At 34.2% G+C, this 22,582-nt stretch overlaps 1 pseudogene; it reads left to right on the top strand.

Annotated features, from left to right (window-relative positions):
- The first annotated feature begins 14,138 nt into the window (after positions 1-14,138).
- Positions 14,139-22,582, top strand: part of LOC107475270 (disease resistance protein RUN1-like) — an 18,612-nt pseudogene continuing 10,168 nt past the window's right edge.

The raw sequence follows: 22,582 nt of genomic DNA, 5'->3' as shown, positions 1-22,582 counted from the left end.
GTAACTCATTCTCTTTGATTGCCATAATCTTTGCTCTATATTCCATCTCCTCTTCTCTTTCTTTTTCCCTATCCATTAGTTTCTTTTTCTCTAACATTCTTAATATCTTCCATAAGAGATAATTTTTTAACAACCGATGATTTTTTCACTAAAATCTTCAGACATTTGTGCTTTTCTCTTACCTTTTTGCTTGCTCTTTTTTTATCCTTGTGGGCGAACGGGAGAGTCCACACCGGGTTGGTCAGCTAACGGTATTTCTGGGTTTGATGAGGATGAGTATGCTCTAGTTGCACTAACCTTGATTCTCTTTGAGTCGCCACTCTGTGTAGATAGTTGGCTTCTCCATTTTTGCTCCAACCGAAGCATGTTCCAATGCCTCTCAAAAGTGAATTTTTGACCATAATTTATTGAATAAAGTTTATAGGCCAACTCCTTTATATCATCAGCGTTCGAACCACTCCTAATGTTTCGACTAGCTTGATCGTAGCAACCAGCAAATTGTGCAACAGCCTTGTTGATTGTATACCATCGTTTCTTACATGCAACTACCCCCTTGTCATGTCGGAACAAAATTCTACACAGTAGCTATGAATTTGACTCCAAAATATTTTCCTCTTTTGATCGGTACCAACTATAGGGCCAGTTGAAACATTTAACCATGCACTGATCAGCATCTCATCCTCTTTCCAATGCTAGTGTTGAATACTATCTTGCCTCCGATCTTCAATACCATCATCACTGAGGTTGATAGCATCTAATCCACGAGGATTGGCAAAATCTGAATATTGCAAATTTGGATTAGATTGTATAGAAGTCTAAGAGGATGGGTTAGAAGAGCCACCAACACCAGATGAGTTATGTCTTGATGCACTGAATTGAGTTAGAAATGCCAAGGAAGTTGGAGTAACATTTCCGATAGAGGGGTTAAATATGAATAAAAATGGAAAATGTGGTGTTTGTGAATTTTGATTTTGCGGTTGGAATATAGAAAATTGATTATTATAAGGAGCTTGAAAATTGAAATTAGAAAGATTTTGTGGATTTGGATTTTAAAATGTATTCGGTAGTTTAAACTTTTGATTTGGAACTTGAGAGTTTGAGGTTTGAGATTGTTGGGTATTTGAAATTTGAGAAAAGTTTTGTAAGTAATTGAAGAAAGAGTTGACTTGGTTTGGATCCATTTTTTCGAACAAAAAATAATATTAGCAGAACTTTGATTTCGTAAACTTGGAAGAAGATAAAGAAGAGTAGTAGAAAGTGTGAGAATAGAAGTGTATCTAAGTTGTATATATAGAGTAACAAAATATTAATAATAACGGTAATATAGTAATGGTTAGTTTCTAACGGCTAATTTTACAACGACTACTTTTGCAACGGCTAATTTAATATAATAATATAAATAATATTCAATATTAATTATATGACATAAATGATTAATATAAATCATTAATTAAATAAAAATTTAATTATTTAATCTAATTAATTATTATAAAATTAATTATAATTATAATTAATTATTTTAATTATTAATAAATTAATTACGATTTAATTATTATTTAAATAATTAATATAAATTATTAATTAAATCAAAATATAATTAATTATTATAATTATTATTAAATTAATTATTATTTAATTATTTAATATAACTATTTAATAAATTAACATAACTATTTAATTAATTAATATTTTATATAATTATTTATTTTTTACCTAACTTACCAAATGAAAAATGTTGATTGGATAATGAAAATTTTCATTTAGAGAGACTCTTTCTTCTTAAAATCAATGTAGAAACTTACTTTTTTTTTCATTCCAACGCTCCAAATTAGTATTTAAATTTAATTCATAAATTATATTTTTTCATCAAATGTTTATTACTTGAACTATTTACGATGTTAATTAATAATTGTTATATTACTTGTAGCTCAAATGAAAAGTCCAATCAATTGAATGTGCCTGTTGCAAAAAAGGTGATTGAGCCTAACTTTGTCGATAAGATAATGTAAATTTTGGATTTACAACACTAAAGTGTTTGTCAATATACTCTTCATATTTAAAAAGGGTGTCTTAATGCTGATATGTTAGATACTAGAGTTAATAGGGATAAAATAATAGAATTAAAATTTGTGGACAAGATCAGAAATAAATGAAATTGAATAGAAATTTAGATAATAATAAAGATAACATGATAAAGTGATAAAATTACAATCTTTGATCATAATATATAGAGAAATTTATAATATTCTCTTGAATATTATAGAAATTCATACAAAGAAATTACATATATGAGACTTTATTATTTTTTTCTCACTCACTAATTTTATATAAAACATGACATACATTAGTAAATGTCTTAATCCTATATATAGTATTTTGTGAAGGTGTATTTAGTTCACAAGTTGATCAAGTTATGTATAAATTGCACATTATGAACTACTTGCACAAATTACACAAGTGTGTTTAATAGAATCTTCTTTTATATTAATCTTTTTTAAGTTGTATGACAAATTGATAAATATCAATTTATGTAACTAATAACTCATTTTTTGACTAAGTCAAAGATTGTAACTAAACTAACTTATCTTTTAGTCACAATTTTTTATTAAAATTTTTGACTATGCAAGTTGGACAACTTACTAGTAATTTTGTGAGTCTTCTAACTTGATAAGAATCTACTTGATTCTAGACAAAGTTTAATTCTTTAATATTCTTTAATTTTTTACAAACTTCAACTTGCTTCACTTGTAATTTTTAGTTATTTTTGTTGATTTTGAATTAAAAGAAGTGTTCGTACCTAACTGATGATACGTAGATGAATGAAAAACGAGATTCCAAGGTGAATTGTTTCTGATTAGGCTTGATGGACAACCTATAAAAACACTCCAAAATTTAAATCAGTAGTGTAGTTGCTAAGAAATTTAGAATATCTTTACCTACTTTGGAACCCCTGTTTTTTTATGTTTTTTTGTATATTCATTGAGTACATACGTTTATATTATTTGCTAGCGGTTTTCCTGACTTAGCATTGTATTTGTATTTGGGTGGATGTTACAATACTCTCCTTATATTTGGAGTTTTAAAACTTCTCTGTATTATTAATATTGTAATGTGTGTTGGCATAATTTTCTATCAGATATTCTATTAATAAAGCTTTTATTATATATTGATAACATCATCAAACAATTAATGCCAACAAATTATATTTTTTAAAAAAGTTAATATTGAAAAAATTAATACTAACATAAAATTATATTTTTAAATAAAAACCATAAAATAATCATAAAATATTAATCTCTCATATCTACTTATTAAGCAACGTTTTTTTTAATTAGTATTTTATTAGTGTTAATTTTTTTATTGAAATAAAATAAAAGAATTATTGTTTTTCATAACAATTTTTTATTTTTATCTTTTAAAATTTATTTTGTTTTAGAATTTCATAAACTCATTACAATACGATCTAAATCGTATTGGTATATTTTTATTTTTATTTAATCTAATTTTATTCACATAATTTAAAATTTTAAATTATAAAATTATAAAATTTAAATTTAAATAAATATAATTTAATTAATAACTTAATTTAATTTGATAAAAATAAACGTATTCGTATTATTATACTTATATGATTAATTATATTTATTCGATTTTAAAAAAAAGTAACTATTTAAAATCGTTAATTATAAATTAAAAAAGTAATGTACTCATATTTTAATGTCTTATTTAAGTTCCTAACGTTTTAAAATCGTCTCAATTTTGTCCGGCCGTCAATTCTATTAACAAATCCCTAATGGCAGCACAACATTGAGCCAGTTTTAAAATGGTAGGAACTTAAATAGGACGATTTAAATGTTATGGACAATTTTAGGACTTATCCTAAACGTTGACGACAAAAATAATACTTTACTCTTTATTAAATGATATCAATCCAAATTAGAATTTGATTTTTAAATAAAATAAAAAAATTTCTGCAATGAAGAAAAATATAAATAAAAAAAGGTGAATGATAATTAAAGTGAGATTATGGTTAGATAAAAATTATATAATTTGTTGTTAGATTAATTGTTTGAGCTTGTAAGTGGGTGTTAATTTTTATTAGGATATTTTTGTCTTTATAAAATTATCTATGAGAATATTTGATAAATTAAAATTTAAAATTTTATTTTTTAATTCATTTAAAAAAATTTAATCCTAAAATAATTTAAAATTACAAACGTCTTATTTATTCGTTTAATATTAATACCTGTTTGATTTTTAAATCTTTTATAATAATGTTATAATAATCTTTTTTTAAATATTATAATTGTTTAATATGAATAATATTAATCCAAAATATAATAGACTTAAAATGGTCCAAATTAAAATAATAATCTTAGTCCAAAGAAATTTTAAATAAAAAAACTGAAAAAAATATAAGCATTAAATGTTAATTTTTGTTCAACTCTTTAAAAAGAGTTTTGATACTCCAAAACTTTAAGGAGCATCGAATCAGGCGCCTTGTATTTGAGCCATCCACCTTTTATGCGTAACATTGATAACGCCCTATTTATGGTAGTTGGAAACTTGGCACAGGATTCGGTGGTCCAGGAACCTTTGGACCACTTAGTGGTCCAAGTAGAAAACATATTTTTAGAGTTTTTTTATTAATTGCTACGTAGTCCTTATTTTTTATCAATTGCTACGTAGTCCTTGAACTAATTTTAATTACAAATCAACCCCATATATTTTATTTAATTATAAAAATAGTTTTTTATTTTATAAATTATTATTTTATCAATTATCTATTATATTTATTAACAATCAAATACAAAAATAACAACCAATTATATCCTTCATTCATCCTAATAATTCCAATTGATTAAATAATTAACTTTGATCTCGTTACGTTCGTCCATGGCTTCCAAATCGTGTTTCCTTGAAATTCAATCGATTGGTTTACACTATATCACAAAACAATCGATTGAAAGTTGTAAGGTAAAATGGTAAAAAGCTTATACCAATCGATTGTTTATACTTTTCAATCGAATGAATGCCTCAAAACAATCGATTGTTGTTGTTACTCAATCGATTGAATTCACGAAAATAACATGGATTTTGCCAAATACAATCGATTGGAAAGTGATGACATTGAAGTTTTAGCCAAATTCAATCGATTGGTAATGTAATCCAATCGATTGGAAGGTGATGAAGTTGAATGTTTTGCCAATTTCAATCGATTGGTAATGGTACCCAATCGATTGAAATGACACTGAAAATTTATAAATTCACCTTTGCTTCGCATGCTGCAACTAATGAATGTTACATACAAGAAACTAAAAAGCACATAAAATAAAAATAGACAATTAATTATATGATTGTTCTATTTTAAATTTAATCTGTTTGTCCTCTGGTTTTGCGCCACTGAAATAAAATCAAGAAAATAATCCATGTTTAAATCAAACGCAGGACCAAGATGCTCAACATCCATAATGCCTAATGAAATAAATTATAATGCATGGATCACAATAAAATAGCAATAGTCCAAATAAAGTTTAACAAATATCTATATGGTATGAACTTCCTTGTATGACTACTTTATTTGGACTATTGCTATTTTATTGTGATCCATGCATTATAATTTATTTCATTAGGCATTATGGATGTTGAGCATCTTGGTCTTGCGTTTGATTTAAACATGGATTATTTTCTTGATTTTATTTCACTGGCGCAAAACCAGAGGACAAACAGATTAAATTTAAAATAGAACAATCATGTAATTAATTGTCTGTTTTTATTTTATGTGCTTTTTAGTTTCTTGTATGTAACATGCATTAGTTGCAGCATGCGAAGCAAAGGTGAATTTATAAATTTTCAGTGTACAGTTTCATTTCAATCGATTGGGTACCATTACCAATCGATTGAAATTGGCAAAACATTCAACTTCATCACCTTCCAATCGATTGGATTACATTACCAATCGATTGAATTTGGCTAAAACTTCAATGTCATCACTTTCCAATCGATTGTATTTGGCAAATCCATGTTGTTTTCGTGAATTCAATCGATTGAGTAACAACAACAATCGATTGTTTTGAGGCATTCATTCGATTGGAAAGTATAAACAATCGATTGGTATAAGCTTTTTACCATTCTACTTTACAACTTTCAATCGATTGTTTTGTGATATAGTGTAAACCAATCGATTGAATTTCAAGTAAACACGATTTGGAAGCCATGGACAAACGTAACGAGATCAAAGTTAATTATTTAATCAATTGGAATTATTAGGATGAATGGAGGATATAATTGGTTGTTATTTTTGTATTTGATTGTTAATAAATATAATAGATAATTGATAAAATAATAATTTATAAAATAAAAAACTATTTTTATAATTAAATAAAATATATGTGATTGATTTGTAATTAAAATTAGTTCAAGGACTACATAGCAATTGATAAAAAAACTCTAAAAACATGTTTCCTATTTGGACCACTAAGTGGTCCAAAGATTCCTGGACCACCGAATCCTGTGCCTGAAAACTTGGAATCTTGCTTGTCCGTTACTTGTCTACAAGTGCCCCCAACTTAGGTTTCATGACTTGGCAACTTTGTCATGAGTGCCCAAGTTTAATAGATCGGGCCTGTTCCTTGGGCCTTCAAAGGGATTTATTTTTGGGACTTTTTGGACCCAAAAAATTCCTATAAAAAAATCGTTCAATAAGCGGTTTTTGTATTTACAAGAATGGTGTTTTATTAATACTAATGAGAAATGATAACGGCTAGTTTTTCTCTCTGAAGTGAGTTTGTGTGTGAGTGCTTTTCCCTTTTCGCTCTTGATGTCTGGCGCCGGCGACCCTGGAGATCCAGGAGGAGCTACCCAAGAACATCCTCCAATGATGGAGGAAAGAGAAACCCTGCAAGGAAGAAAGAAAAAAGTAAGAACAAATGAAGGAGGTTTTACAGGAGATCAACTACTTACTCCCAGGGAAGAGGAGTGGATGTTCGAAGATTTAGGTGGAAAGAAGGACCAGGTTAGACAAAGATCGTTTGCACAAACTGTAAAGAATGGACCAACAGAAAATAACTTGGAAGATGACTCCATGTCATCAGAAGAAGAAGGAGTTGAAGGGTCAGGAAATGTGCAAGAAACACATCAGGAAACCAGCCCAGAGATAAGAGTAGAGGCAGTTAAGGAAGGGCTCTACAATATAATCATAAATGAGACAACAGAACGAAGATTATGGAAGCCATGGTGGAATACACTCATTGTAAAGCTATTAGGAAGGAAGGTTGGATACGCAGTAATGAAGAGACGGCTAGAAACTATGTGGGGTAGGAAAGGATGCATTGATGTGATAGACTTGGGCCAGGAATACTACCTAGTAAAGTTCTATTCGATGGAAGATTTTGATTTTGCCCTGCTAGAAGGACCTTGGAAGATTTATGATCATTACCTCACAGTGAGAATGTGGGAACCAAACTTCAATCCCCTGACAGCAAGTATAGACAAGGTAACTGCTTGGATAAGACTACCGGGACTCCCCATTGAACTATATGACAGAATGGTGCTAAGGAAGATTGGAAATTTAGTTGGAAGAACAATAAAAGTGGATAGCAATACAGCAGAGCTAAGTAGAGGAAAGTTTGCGAGAATGTGCGTAGAAGTGGACCTAACAAAACCACTTGTGGGGAAGTACCTAATCAACGGAAGGGAGTATAGGGTGGAATATGAAGGGATACATCAGATCTGTTTTTCTTGTGGACGGATAGATCATGATCAAAAGCTCTGTCCGTTAAAAGTAGCCCAAAACAATGTGCCAAGTGTTCAAGGAGAGAGGGAGAAGGAGTTATCAGAGAAAGATCATATGAGTGATGAAAGGAATAATAAGGAAGACGGAAAGAAGCTGGATAAAGGAAAGCAAGTCATGCAAGAAAGTCAAGAAAATTTTGGTGATTGGATGGTTGTCCAAAGACCAAAAAAAGGAAGAAAAGGCCAAGAGGCAGGATCCAGCAAGACAAAAGAAACAAGTACGAAGACAGAAAATAAGAGCAGATTTAGTGTGCTGCATATTGAGGAAGTGAATGAAGAGACAACTGAAGGTGAAAATGGGGAAAAATCAGAGGGGGAAAAGGAGAAGGAAAAAGGAAAGAAAGATAATGCAAAAGGGAAGAGGGGTAAGATTCAGCAAAATAAACCTGAAACACAAAGAGAGAATCGGGAAGGAAAAGGCATAGGGGGAGCCAACAATGTTGAACAGCAACAGCATACACTTAACACAGAACATAAGGAAAAGGGGGGAAAAGGAAATGAAAGCAGAAGCATGACTAAACAACAAGAAAAGGGAGAACATCATGAAGAAAATTGGATAGATAAAGTTGATTCTACCCAATGCACTATGGATGAAGGCATTGAATTATCAAATCAAAACACTCCAACCAATGGAAGACCACCTGACTTAGATAATACAAAGGAAAATAGTCCAGCTCCCATGGAAATGGAGGAAGAGACAGAAGACCTGAATATAAGATTGCTGGAGGGGGTAGACTTCACTACTCCCCACATCAGTGCTCTTGAGGATGCTAAAATGGATGACAATTAGGGTGCCAGGTGTTGGGCTTCCTGTGCTTTTATTGAATGCCTGTTTTAAATATTTTGTTTTGTTTTTTACTTCCCTTCCAATCTTTTTAATGATTAGTTTAATTTGGAATGTCAGGGGAGCAGCAAGTAGTGCTTTTAGAAGAACGTTCAAAGAAATAATCAGACAACACAAGCCTGATATTTCTATCTTGTTAGAAACTAAATGCAGTGGAGAGAATGCAAAGAATGTTATTAGATAGATTGGGTTTAACAACTATATTTGGGAAGAAGCCCAGGGTTTTGCAGGAGGGATATGGATTTGTTGGAACAGAGCAGACCTGAATATTAGCATAGTGGAATCCCATGCACAATTTATTCACACTAAAATACAAGAAGATGGAAAGAAAGAATGGTTCTTTACTGCGGTTTATGCTAATCCACACTATCAAATGAGGAGATTGATCTGGCCAAAGCTTATGGATATAGCCAACACTATGAGAGGCGAATGGCTAATAGCAGGGGACTTCAATGAGATCAAGGACAGCTCAGAGAAAAAAGGTGGAGCGGCTATTGACCTTAATGCTTGTAACCGGTTTGCTAATTGGATCAATGAAAGTGGGCTAATTGATCTCGGTTTCATCGGCTCCCGGTTCACCTGGAGAGGACCCCAATGGGAGGGACAAGAGAGGGTCTTTAAGAGACTAGATAGAGGTCTGGCTAATAATCAGTGGAGAACGAGATTCCATGATGCTACTGTCGAGGTGCTTACGAGAAGAAGATCGGATCACCACCCGCTGCTGATTAAAACAGAGAGAGTTACACATATAGCCAACAACAAACCCTTTAGGTTTGAGGCTATGTGGACTCTTCACCCAGAATTTCAGAACTGTTTTAACGACAGTTGGAACAATCAGGCCTCGCTTTGCAGTGCCCTCAATAAGCTCAAAGAGGACCTCCAAGAATGGAACAAGAACAGTTTTGGCAACATTTTCAAAACAAAAAGGAGACTTCTTAATAGAATTGAAGGAATTCAAAGAAGCAATAGCTACGGAAGGAATCCCTACCTTGAAGATCTAGAGCAAAAACTTAATAGAGAGCTAGATGACATTCTGGACAAAGAGGAATCTTTTTGGTTGCAGAAATCTAGGGAGAATTGGATCGTGGATGGAGATAGAAACACCCGATACTACCATACTAAAATAATTGTCAAGAGGGGGAAGAATAGAATTATGAAGCTCAAAGGAACAGATGGGGAGTGGATCGAAGAAGAGGAGGAGCTAGGAGACCACATTATTAACCACTTCAAAAATATCTATCAAAATGAGGTAATGACTGTTCCTTTTGAATTAAAATACTATGCCCCACCTGATTTTACCAATGATGATTGCAGGAGATTCATAACACCTCCAAATGAAGAAGAAGTGAGGAAAGCCATTTTCAGCATTGGCTCCCTGAAAGCACCTGGAAGTGATGGATTCCCTGCTCTCATCTATAAGAGTAACTGGGACAGCATGAAAGGAAAAGTACAGGAATTCATAGATATGTGCTGGAAGAATCCAGAAACTATTAGACAAGCAAACTCCACCCTCATTGCTTTGGTGCCTAAGATCAACAATCCAGAGCTGATTAACCAGTTCAGGCCTATAGCACTATGCAATGTGTGCTATAAGGTCATAACAAAAGTGCTAGTGGAAAGGTTAAAACCACACTTGAATGACAGAATAGCGGCGCACCAGTCAAGTTTCATACCGGGAAGAAAAATTCAAGACAACATCATCATTGCAAAGGAGCTTATTCACACTATGAAGAGAATGAAGGGGAGAAAACAATTCATGTTGATCAAAATAGATTTCGAAAAAGCCTATGACAGGATGAGTTGGGATTTTCTCAAGACTAGATTGGAAGAATTCAGATTGCCGGATAAGATGGTCGAGATTATAATGCAATGCGTGAGCACGGTATCGTTCAATGTTATTTGGAATGGGAATAAGACGGAAGAATTTATTCCAAGAAAAGGATTGAGACAAGGGGATCCCATTTCGCCCTACTTGTTCGTTATGTGCATGGACAAGCTCTCGCATCTCATAGAACAAAATGTGTTGGACGGGGAATGGAAGCCGATTGGGGTGGGTAGAGATGGACCAAAAATTTCCCATCTTATGTTTGCGGACGACCTTCTTCTTTTTGCGGAAGCAACACAAGACCAAATGGCAAGAATAAAAGGTGTCTTGGAAATTTTTTGCAATGCTTCGGGGTTGAAAATAAACGAACAGAAGACTGCTATTGTGTTCTCTAAGGGTACAGTTGGAAGCACAAGGGAGGATATTCTAAATTTGTCTAAATTTAAAGAACAGAAAGAGCTAGGAAAATACTTGGGAGCAAGCATCTCTGACAAAAGGGAAGGAAAGGAGAGGTATAAGGATATAGTGAGAAGGGTTCAAAGCAAACTTAAAGGCTATTATTTTTGGTTGGTAAGGTGTTTTGTTGTTAATATTTTTGGACTCACAAATCCTAAACAATTAAATATTGAACTGACTAGATGTGGGTGAAAGTCCTTAAGCATAAATACTGTGATGGGAACCTAATTGATGATGACACGCAAAGTAGAAACACAGATTCAAGCTTCTGGAGAGAAGTTCTCAAGATGTGGCCAACTTTTCAATCAAACACTATTAAGTTTATTGGGAATGGAAGGGGTACTAGATTTTGGCATGATCACTGGCTTAAAGGGGTAGGAGCACTGCAAGAGAGTGCCAAAACACAGATTTCAGATAGCAATAGCCTTGTCTCAGAATGGGTGGAAGATAATGGAGAATGGAACCGGAGAAAACTCAATACCTATCTGCCAGAAGAGATTGTCCAGAAAATTACAGCAACATACCCTCCTCATTCTGAGGCAGATGAGGATAGAAAAGGGTGGAAGCATAATGAAGAGGGAGATTTTTCGATTGCATCGACCTATAAAGCTCTAAACAATTGGAGCAAACCCAATAAAACTATTTGGAGTCACCTATGGAGTTGGAAAGGCCCCAAAGAGTCAAGGTTTTCATGTGGACTGTTATGCATAAGAGAACTTTTACAAATCAGAGCATAGCAAGACTGTTTGGTGGAAGTAGAGATTGCAAGGTTTGCCAAGGAGTGCAAGAAGATCTTCTACACCTATTCAGAGATTGCGCTAAAGCATCAACAATTTGGGTTAATTTTCTTAATCCTATGGAATTGCAGAAATTCTTCAGTCTTAATTGGGGAGATTGGGTGGAAGCTAACCTAACAAAACAACTGGGACAGAACCAAAATATAGATTGGAAGGATATATACATGGTTACATGCTCAAAAATCTGGTTTTGGAGAAATAAGGAAAATCATGAGGACAACTACAGAAGACCAATTCAGCCATACACAGAAATCATCAAAGAAATTCAGGAAATTAACAAAGCTTTTGAAAAAGCTTACCTGGTGGGAAAAGCGCGGGCGAGAAGACTGGGCTGGGTGGGGTGGAAACCCCCGCCGAAGGGATGGCTGAAGCTTAATGTCGATGGAGCATCGGGAGGGGATGCGGGCAAGGCGGTGTGCGGCGGCCTCCTGCGGGATGAGAACGGGAAGTGGGTTGCGGGCTTCACTCACACGATTGAAAACTGCTCTGCCCTCATCGCCGAACTGTGGGGTGTTGTGCAAGGGCTGAACATGGCAAGGAAATTGGGGATGAAGAAGATAATGGTAGAATGTGACTCAGAGGGAGTGGTGAAGTTATTGAATGAGGAAAGAAAGTTAGAAAGGCACCCTAATTCTCTTATTAGAAGGATTAGTGAGCTGAAAAAATTTGATTGGAGAATTTTTTTTGTACATAACTACAGGGAAGGCAACAAGTGTGCAGATTGCCTGGCTAAGAAGAGTATTGATCTTGATTTTGGGTTTTTGTTCTGGGACTATCCATTCCCAAAGTTAGTTAGCATTCTCCAAGAGGATGAGAGAGGGGCTACCTTACCCCGTTTTATCTGTATTTAGTTTCTGGTTTTTTCCTTTTGGGCGTTTTAGCCCCGTTTAAATACCAAAAAAAAAAAAATAATACTAATGAGAAATGAGAAATGAGAAATGATGTTCTCACAAATACGAGTGAAACTGACTTCGTCGGGAACTTGGTTTGATAGCTATACACAATCAATATTATTATGCATTTATGCTCCTCATTTGAACCTGTAACAAATATCATTTGGCCCCATCTTTATATTTTGATCAACATAGGGGCCAAAAGCCCAACAAACAAAAGAAAAACTATGGTGGAACAACTCTAGTGAGCTACGTTCCCATGGCGTCACTGATTAGGGCGTGAAGGAGGAAGGCCGGTAGAGCAGAGAAGCACACTAATCCTCCAGGTATGGGTGTGCGCTTTTTTGGCACAAGAATTTCTCTCTCAGTATATGTGGGAGATCGTCACATCCGCTGGCTGAGCAAGCCACAACTTGGTGGCGCGAATGAACGAAGAACCCGCTACCCTCCCCAGCGAGTTACTCTGGATGAAGTTGAAGGCGCACAACGAGTCCATTTCCAAAGCAAGCTTAGTCACGTTCAGTTCTCGAGACATCTTTAAACCCACATAGCACCCCCATAGTTCCGCCATGGTTATGGAGCATGAAGCCGGCGATGAGCTTACCATGACAATCTCTGATCAAGCCTCCGCAACTAGCTGAATTCGATGATTGCAAAACTGATCCATCCACATTTAGCTTAAAAAAATCCTCATTTGGGGGTTCCCAACCAATGAGATCTTCCCTCTTTGTATCCCAATAAAACACGGCTTCTGTCCACCAAGCTCTTCCAGACAATGCGGATGCACGGGCAATCCCGCATGAAATGGAGCAAGGTTTCCACCTGAACATGACATCTGCAGCAATTAGAATACTTCGTAAGTCTTCTCAGTTGTTAATAGGGCATTATGAGCTAGAAGCCAAGTAAAGGCTTTTAGTCTTTGAGGTAAGTTCAACTTCTAGATTTTTTCAAATGGAAAATTGTTATCCAGGTTGTCTAGAACTATAGTTTCATAAGCTGATTTGTTGCTGAATAGTCCCGTAAAAGATGGGAACCAACAGAGGTAATCTTCCCCCATATTAATCTGGGGGCCTTCATAGCTTTTAGGACATCGGTCATCTCATTAGGAAGAAATTAGTCTAGAATAACCCAATTCCAAGCTCCCTCAGCAGTAGCGTAGAGAGATACCTTATCATCCAACATAGCATCAGTAATATCCATTAATGCTGTGTCCTTAAGACTTGGGACCCCAGGGACCCAGTTATCCATCCAAAAACTACTGGAGTTACCATCACCCTAGGCGTCATTTGGCCCCATCTTAAATTAATTTTTCTTTTCATATGTTGCTGGCCCAAGTAAAGTTGTCATAACACAATAGACAAGAGTGTGAGCATCTCTAAGTAATAACGAACAAATTGGAATCTTTTAGCTCAATAAACAATGACATTCACCACGAAAATGTGTAGAGTGTAATTATTGATACTTCAAAACGGACAAAAATTATTAGTTATATATATAAGAGAAAATGAGTGATAACTACCTTAAATAAATTTCAGGATATAGAGTATGTATAGTAGACCCTTTAGTTTGTAGAGCTACAATAATGCTTAACAATTACCAGCAACTATATGTGGAGCTAAAATAATCTAATCTTATATTGTTTGTTACTACTGTACATGTACTAATCTCTAATCTCCAACATATGAACAAAAAGTTAAGCAGTATACGTAGATAGAGCTGCATATGTAAACGCTGTGATCTGATTTGTGCGTTGACTTTGTAATCATATAAAGTTTCTTCCCCAATTACCCAACGAATCCCTTTGCTCTTCATTCTATTCCATGATCAACCATGTCTTACTACCAATCAGCAGCAAGAATCCCCGATCCATCATGGAAGTACGTTGTGTTTTTGAGTTTCCGAGGCGAAGACACTCGCTCCGGATTCACCTCGCATCTCTATGCAGCTTTGACGAAAGCTGGGATTCATGTTTTCAGGGACGATGTGGCGCTTGAGAGAGGAGACCAGATAACATACACACTGTTTCAAGCAATCGAAGCTTCTAGACTTTTTGTTGTTGTTTTCTCAGAAAGTTATGCTGGTTCTAGATGGTGTCTGGACGAGTTGATGAAAATAATGGAGTGTAGAAACAGTATAGGTCAAACGGTCATTCCGGTATTCTACAATGTTGTTCCCTCAGTTGTACGCCACCAGAGAGGTCCTTTTGAAGAAGCTTTTCAAAGTCATAGATTCTGGTATGAGAATGAGATCCACGCATGGAGGGCTGCGCTGACTGAAGCTGCTAACCTTTCTGGATTTGAAATCACTAGAAACAAGTAATTCCATATCTGCTTGTTTGTTTTATTTGTCAAAATAGGAAACAGAACAATGAAATATGCATTTTTTTCTTTCTTTATATTTTTTATTTTGGAATATTCCAAAATACACAATTATATCACAAAATACCAGCTACTAAATTAATTAATAATTACAAGTATAAAAATAGATATCCAAGAGGAAAAGTCTAGGAAGCCAACAACTTTTGTATTTTGTGGCCAGCACTTAATTATCAAAAGAAAAGTAAGTGATCTACCATTAGATATAATTTCACACCATTAAAAATATTATTGATGACCAATTAATGATTACAAACCACAAAAATTGCTGGCCTCTAACACTCCTCTATTCAAAATTTTAAATATAAAATACACATTAAAAATAAATTAAATCATTTATATATTTATCCACAAATACATTAGTTTCATTAGTTTAGTTGAATTCATTGGAAAAAGTTAGAATCGTTAGTTAGGTAAAATCAGTTGGTTGATTTTTGCAGAAGTGAAGCTGAAACTATCGAAAAGATTGTTGAAGTTATAACTACTCTACTTGCTTCGGAAGACTTGTTCATCGCAAAGCATCTAGTGGGTGTACAATATCGCATGGAAGATGTGATTCAACAATTACATTCTCACAAACCAGATGATGTCGTGTTAATGGGGATATGGGGGATGGGAGGAGTGGGTAAAACAACCATTGCGAAAAGTGTTTATAATCAAATTCGTCACGAATTTGATAGGCCAATGTTCCTCCCAAACATTCGGGAGATGTGGGAGAATAACCAACAGATTTTTCTGCAAGAACAGTTACTGAATGGTATTTGCAAAGCACAGAGAAACATAAAAAACATTGCATCAGGAGTAGCTTTATTAAGGAAAAAACTTCGCCTGGAAAGCATATTTCTTGTACTTGATGATGTAAATAATATAGAGCAGTTGAATGCCTTGTGTGGAAGTCGAGAATGGTTTGGTGCAGGGAGTATAATAATAATCACAACAAGAGATAGACGTCTGCTTCGTATGATTGGAGTTGATTATGTGTACCAAGTGAAAGAAATAGATTTCAATGAATCTCTTGAACTTTTTTGTTGGAATTCATTTGGAAAAGCAACACCTTTAACCGAGTTTGCTAGACTTGCAGAAGATGTAGTTGCATATTGTGGGGGATTGCCACTAGCCCTTGTAACAATTGGTTGTCAGTTGTTTGAAAAGGTGATAGAAGAGTGGGAGACTGTATTAGGTGGACTCGAAAGGTTTCCCCATCCGGATGTACACAAAGTTTTGAAAATAAGCTTTGATGGCTTAAATGATGACAGAGAGAAAGAAATATTTCTTGACATAGCTAGCTCTTGTATTGGCATGGAAAGGGGGGAGGCACTGAAAATACTAAATTATGGCTTTGGAATTAGCGAACATGGAATTAGTTCCCTTGAAGAGCGGAGTCTTATAACATTTGATGAGAAAGATAGAGTTCGAATGCATCCTTTGCTGCGTCACATGGGAAGAGAAATCATTCGAGAGCAATCACAAACTGATGCTCAGGTATATATAAGAAATGTTAGACGATCATCAGAATTTGTTGTGTTTTGCCATCACTTTCAGTCATTAACTCAATTCCTTTAGTCTATTAATCCAACAACATACTTTAGTCCATATTTTTAAACATTGATGGCTGATTAATGTGGTGGCCCTCTAGCATTCCTTAGTATACATTACTATGTTTTCTTATTATCCAATATATTAATTTCACCTTTTTCTTATTATAATTATTTTGCAGCGAAGGACGTACGATGTTTTCGTGAGTTTTCGAGGCAAGGACACTCGTCCAACGTTTACATCACATCTCCATACATCTCTCCAAAATGCTGGAATTGCTGCTTTCAAGGATGATAACGATGTTGATGGACTTCAAAGGGGAGAACGGATTTCAATCGCATTGTTAAAAGCAATTGGATTGTCTGCATGTTCTGTCATTGTTTTTTCAACCCACTATGCTGATTCAAAATGGTGCCTGCAAGAGCTTGAGAATATCATGGTATGCCATAGAACAAAAGGTCAAGTGGTTTTCCCTATATTCTATGAAGTAGATGCCTCAGATGTACGTTATCAAAAGAAAGAGACTGACTTTGGGAAAGCTTTTGAAAGTCTTATAAGTCGAAGATCAGTGGAAGAAGATAAGGTGCTAAGTTGGAGAACAGATCTTCGTGAAGTTAGTAGCTTTTCAGGGACGACTGTGATCAACTCCAGGTATTTGTATTTAGAAGTCTCATACACACTTATATATTATTTGGTAGCTAGTTTAGAGTTTTCTAATTGATTATTTCATCTTGTGCTAATGTGATAACTGACTTTGCTGCTTATCTCTGCTCTTTATATTTTATAGGAACGAAAGTGAAGATATCAAAAGAATTGTTGAACACGTTACTCGTTTATTAGATAAGACAGAGTTGTTCGTTGCAGCGCATCCAGTGGGAGTAGGACCTCGTGTGCAAAAGTTGATTGAAGAATCAAACATTCAAAAGACAAAAGATGTTCTGATACTTGGGATAAAGGGCATGGGGGGCGTTGGTAAAACGACTATTGCCAAAGCCATCTATAACAAAATTGGTCGCGATTTTGATGGCAGGAGCTTCCTCCTGAACATTAGAGAAACATGGCAGCAAGATAATGGAAAGGTTCTCTTGCAACAGCAACTTCTTGAGGATATATTCATTGCAACAAGGATACACATACATAACATTGATTCAGGGATGCAAATATTAAAGGAAAGGCTTGGTGCTAAAAGGGTACTCATTGTTCTTGACGATGTGACTGATTTGGACCAACTCAATGCTTTGTGTGGTAGTGGTGAATGGTGTGGTCCTGGAAGCGTAGTAATCATCACAACAAGACATGATGATCTTCTTCGAGTGTGTAAACACACATTCAATCTAGAAAAGATGAATGGGGCTGAATCTCTTGAGCTTTTTAGCTGGCATGCATTCAAACAAGCATGTCCAAAAGAAGAGTTTGTCAAGCTATCTAGAGATGTAGTTGAATATTCTAATGGATTGCCACTGGCTCTGGAAGTTCTTGGATCCCATTTGTTTAATATGGGAATAAAAGAATGGGAAAGTGCATTGGATACTCTGAAATCAATTCCCCATGATAAAGTCCAGAAGAAACTACAAATAAGTTTTGATGGTTTAAGTAAGAATTATGAAAAGGAAATATTCCTTGACATTGCATGCTTTTTTATTGGGATGGATCGGAATGATGTTGTGAAGATATTAAATGGTTGCGGACTCCGTGCAGAAATTGGAATCAGTGCACTTAAAGAGCGAAACCTTATAACTGTTGATAACAATAATATGCTTGGAATGCATGACTTGTTAAGAGATATGGGAAGAGCAATAATTTGTGAGCAATCACCTGAACTTGAAGAGTGAAGTAGATTATGGTACGATGAGAAAGTGCTTGAACTATTAGAGAATCATGAGGTATGCTTTACGTTTTAGATAGAGATAAGATGCAATATTTATGTTCGTAATTAACTACCATTGTCAAAATCATAGGTAACTAGTACCAAAAGTGTATGATTAAATTTTTCCTCTGCCCAAATTCAATCTCTTACTAGACTAAATTGTGTTCAACAATGATCAGTATCATGTGATAAAGAAATAACTTTTTTCACATTTATAAAGGGACGAACCAATTAGTTTCAATAAAAGTGCTGTCAAAGCTAACATTAAGAGTTCCCTTGATGGGGGGAGAGACATTAAAAAAAGAAATAAGCATTATTTGTTGAAAAAGTAAATCTAATTGTTATACTGCTTTTGCTAATTTCCAACTCCCAATAACTAATATTCCATTTTCATTTCATTTAGGGAACAGAGTTAAAGGCTAAGGGATTGAGTTTGAAGTTGCCAATGACCAATTCCATTTGTTTGAGTAAAGAAGCATTTAAGAGTATGACTAAACTTAAATTGCTTCAACTCGCCGGTGTACAACTTAATGGAGAGTTCAAACATCTTTCAAGATATCTTAGATGGATGAGTTGGCATGGATTTCCTTTGAGACACACTCCCAAAGACTGCTATCAATCAAATATAATTTCCATTGAGTTAGAAAACAGCAAACTCAAAGTTCTGTGGAAGGAGTCCCGGGTAAGAATCCTAACGTGTACATATAATTCGTAAGCTTGTATTGTATTCTAAGTTCTAACATAAGCCTTGAAATCTTCTTTTCTTGTAGTTGTTGAAACAGCTGAAGATTTTAAATCTTAGTCATTCACATGACTTGATCAAAACCCCAGATTTTTCATACCTACCAAATCTTGAGAAGTTAGTACTCAAGGATTGTACAGAATTGTCTTCAATTTCCTATACCATTGGAACTCTACAAAACATCCTTCATATCAATATAGAAGGATGTACAAACCTTTGTGTACTTCCAAGAAGCATATACAAGTTGCCATCTCTTGAAACTCTCATCCTCTCTGGGTGTTTAAAGATTGATAAGTTAGAAGAAGATGTGGAACAAATGGAATCTTTGGCAGTGCTAAAAGCTGATAACACTGCCATAGCACAAGTGCCCAGTGCGCTAGCAAGATTAAGAAACCTTGGACATGTTTCTTTGTGTGGCTATGAAGGATTGGCATGTGATGTGATTCCTTTAATTATGTTTTGGTTATGGACTTCGCCAAATAATATGTTGTCGTCAGTTATGCAAAAATGTTCATCAAATGTTTTCACTTATGCAAATTGGGGTCCACGGCTTCAGATAAAAGGAGATGTATCTTTGGATACTGGCAATGTTTCAAATTGCAATGAATTGGTGATGCATATTTCTGAATCAAAATCTTCTTTGAATTCCCTTTTGACTCAAATGGGGGTGGACAATTCATTTACAGAGATACTTCAAAAGACCATTTCACAGGTTTGTCTCTATCTTTATATATCATTTTTTTGTTTCTATATGTTAAAAGATGAATTAAACAATATTATGTACTCTATCGTCATCTATTTATGGATGTCTTTGTTTAATTAATTGATTATTTTGATTTGATAGATTTTTCCATGAGCACCAATAATGAGCAGGACAATTTTTTTGTTGCCGGATGATAATTTTCAGTGTCCCTCATGTGCATGATTGTATGTTCTTTTTCAGCAGATGCATGATCCAGATGCAGTTAGCGACATGATATACCAGTATGCCATTGCCCAAGATGAGTTTACAAAGAACGAGTATGGTTTTCTACGTGCTATTTTTTAAATAATTAATTGCTTTGCTTTATTTTGTTGAGTTTTTTTTTTATTTGTTTCTTGCACTTTTTAGGAACCTCATCATGGACGTCTCTGGAAACTTCCTTACCCGTGCAGAGGCTGCCGCAGCAGCACCTGGTTCTTGGATAGTTAACAACGTATTTATTTTATGATTTCCTTTTTTTTTCTTTGGTTGGTGTTGCAACCTGCTATAACTGTTTTTTACTATTGGACTGACATGAGTTCCACAGTTGCTTCACTTTGCATCTAAGTTTTTGAACACGAAGGGTAGACGTGAGAATGAGAGAATGTTATTGCCTTAGTCCATATATCATGGTAATGTTTTTCGGGTTTCTGGTATGTAACTGTGTTGCTTGGTAAAAGCAGGTTTTGACATAATCTTTGTACTTGCAGGAATCTCTAGCAAGCAAATTTGAAGAGTTTGTGGCCGGCGAGTACATCCATTTGAATTCCATTATTGGCGACAACCCATATTGGAAAGAAAACAATATAAGGGATCAAAACCTGGTATATACTAGTCTTTGTCTAATAGTGCGTAATTGTTTTGTGAAGAGTATATAGTAGGCATAATTCATGACATGTTTGCAGCTTATGGGGGCCATTTTGTGGAAGCACCATTGGTGGTGTTATGCACTAGATAGGTCACAGAAGAAATTGTACGTGCTCGACTCAATACACTGTGAGCCACCAAACGAGGATAGAAGGAAGTTGGATAAGCTTGTGGTAAGAATATCCCTATTTCATTAGTCTAGCAATAGTAATTGAGGAGTGTTAGGGGGCAATAGAATTTGTGATGTGTAATCATCAATTAGTCATTATCAATATTTTTAATGATGTGAGATAACATCTAATGGTGTAGGATTATTCATTTTTCTTTTGATGATTAATTGCTAGCCAAATTTCAATAAAAGTGATTAAGTGCTGGCCAAATTTAAATAAAAGTGTTGGTCCCTTATACGTTCTCGTAGTAATTTATAAGTTAAACATGTTACATCACTATGAGTTGATGATAGTTTTGTATGCTTGATATAAGAAGCATGACCCAACTTTTCTTGTTATTTTATGTTTGTTGAGTGAAGACTTTTTGTTTAAAATTTCTAGGGGGTTCGTATATTAATTCAGGTGTGGTATAGTAGTGAAAGTGTAAGGTTTCGGGTTGATGAATATTCCTTATTTAAGGTTGGAAGAGTTGCTTGCAGTAGTAGACCCAAAGTATAAAGTCTCCAACAAGGGATTCTCCATAGTATATGCAGACGTACCAAAGCAGAGCAACGGGTGAGTTTATATTTTTTATTTAGAGGAGTGTTTAGGGACTAGCAAGTTTTGAGATTTGTAGTCATCAAGTAGTCATTATTGATATTTTTAATGGTGTGAGATTTTTATCTAATAGTATGAGATTACTCACTTTTTTGTTGGTTAAACACTGACCAAATTTTAACAAAAGTGTTAGTCTCTGGACTTTCTTTTTTATTTATATTAAAAAAATAATTTTATATTCTCAATAAAATTTAGTATGAGAAAAATTCTAAACGGCCCCTAACAATTACCTCAAAAGACAACGAGACTTTTAATAAAAAAAATACCCAACTCGACTCCTGAGATTTATTTTTATGGGACTGATTAGTTTTTGTGTCAGTGTTTTTTTTTTTTTGGCACAGGAGCTAATCAGTCCCATAAAAGTAAAGTTCAGAAGTCGGATTAGGTATTTTTTTTCAAAGCCTCGTAGTCCTTTCGAAGTAATTGCCAGAAGTCGGGTTGCATATTTAGTCATTTATTATTTTAGCCTACACTTTAAATCTTAAATACTACTAAATTCAAAATTATAAACTCTAAATCACACTTGTAACAGTATAAAAAAAATATTAGTTTCTTAAGATTTTTCTTATTAAAAGTTGGTAAATTGTAGGTGGTATTGATAGGATTGACGAATAACTCTTTATAATAGCAGGTATGACTGTGGTGTTTACTCTTACAAATACATGGAGCTATGGAACGTTGGCATGAAATTGCCTCAATACACTGAGGTTAGCAAACCTTTCATTTCCCTTAATTGTCCAACATGGTTTTGGCTTTAGGTAACACACGATGCGTGCCGAGTTAAATGAATTATATTAAAGAGTCACTTAGATAAAAAGTCTAAAACTTTATTTTTAAAGATATTTTTTAATAATTAAAATTCAATATATATAATTGATTAAACTGTATTATTTTTATCAAAATTAGATCAAATAAATTAATTTAGTCAAAAAATTAATAAATTAAATTTTGAACAATATAAATTAATATTTTTTTATAAAAAATAACTATAATATCTCTATTATAAAAAAGTGACTAAAATACTCTTATTATTATTATTATTTTGAGAATTTTAAATTCTAACAATTTTCTTTTCTT

Source organism: Arachis duranensis, chromosome 2, assembly GCF_000817695.3.
Source record: "Arachis duranensis cultivar V14167 chromosome 2, aradu.V14167.gnm2.J7QH, whole genome shotgun sequence".
In the NCBI taxonomy this organism is placed as follows: domain Eukaryota; kingdom Viridiplantae; phylum Streptophyta; class Magnoliopsida; order Fabales; family Fabaceae; genus Arachis; species Arachis duranensis.
The sequence above is the reverse complement of the archived record's forward strand: the minus strand, read 5'-3'. Positions and strand labels throughout refer to the sequence as shown.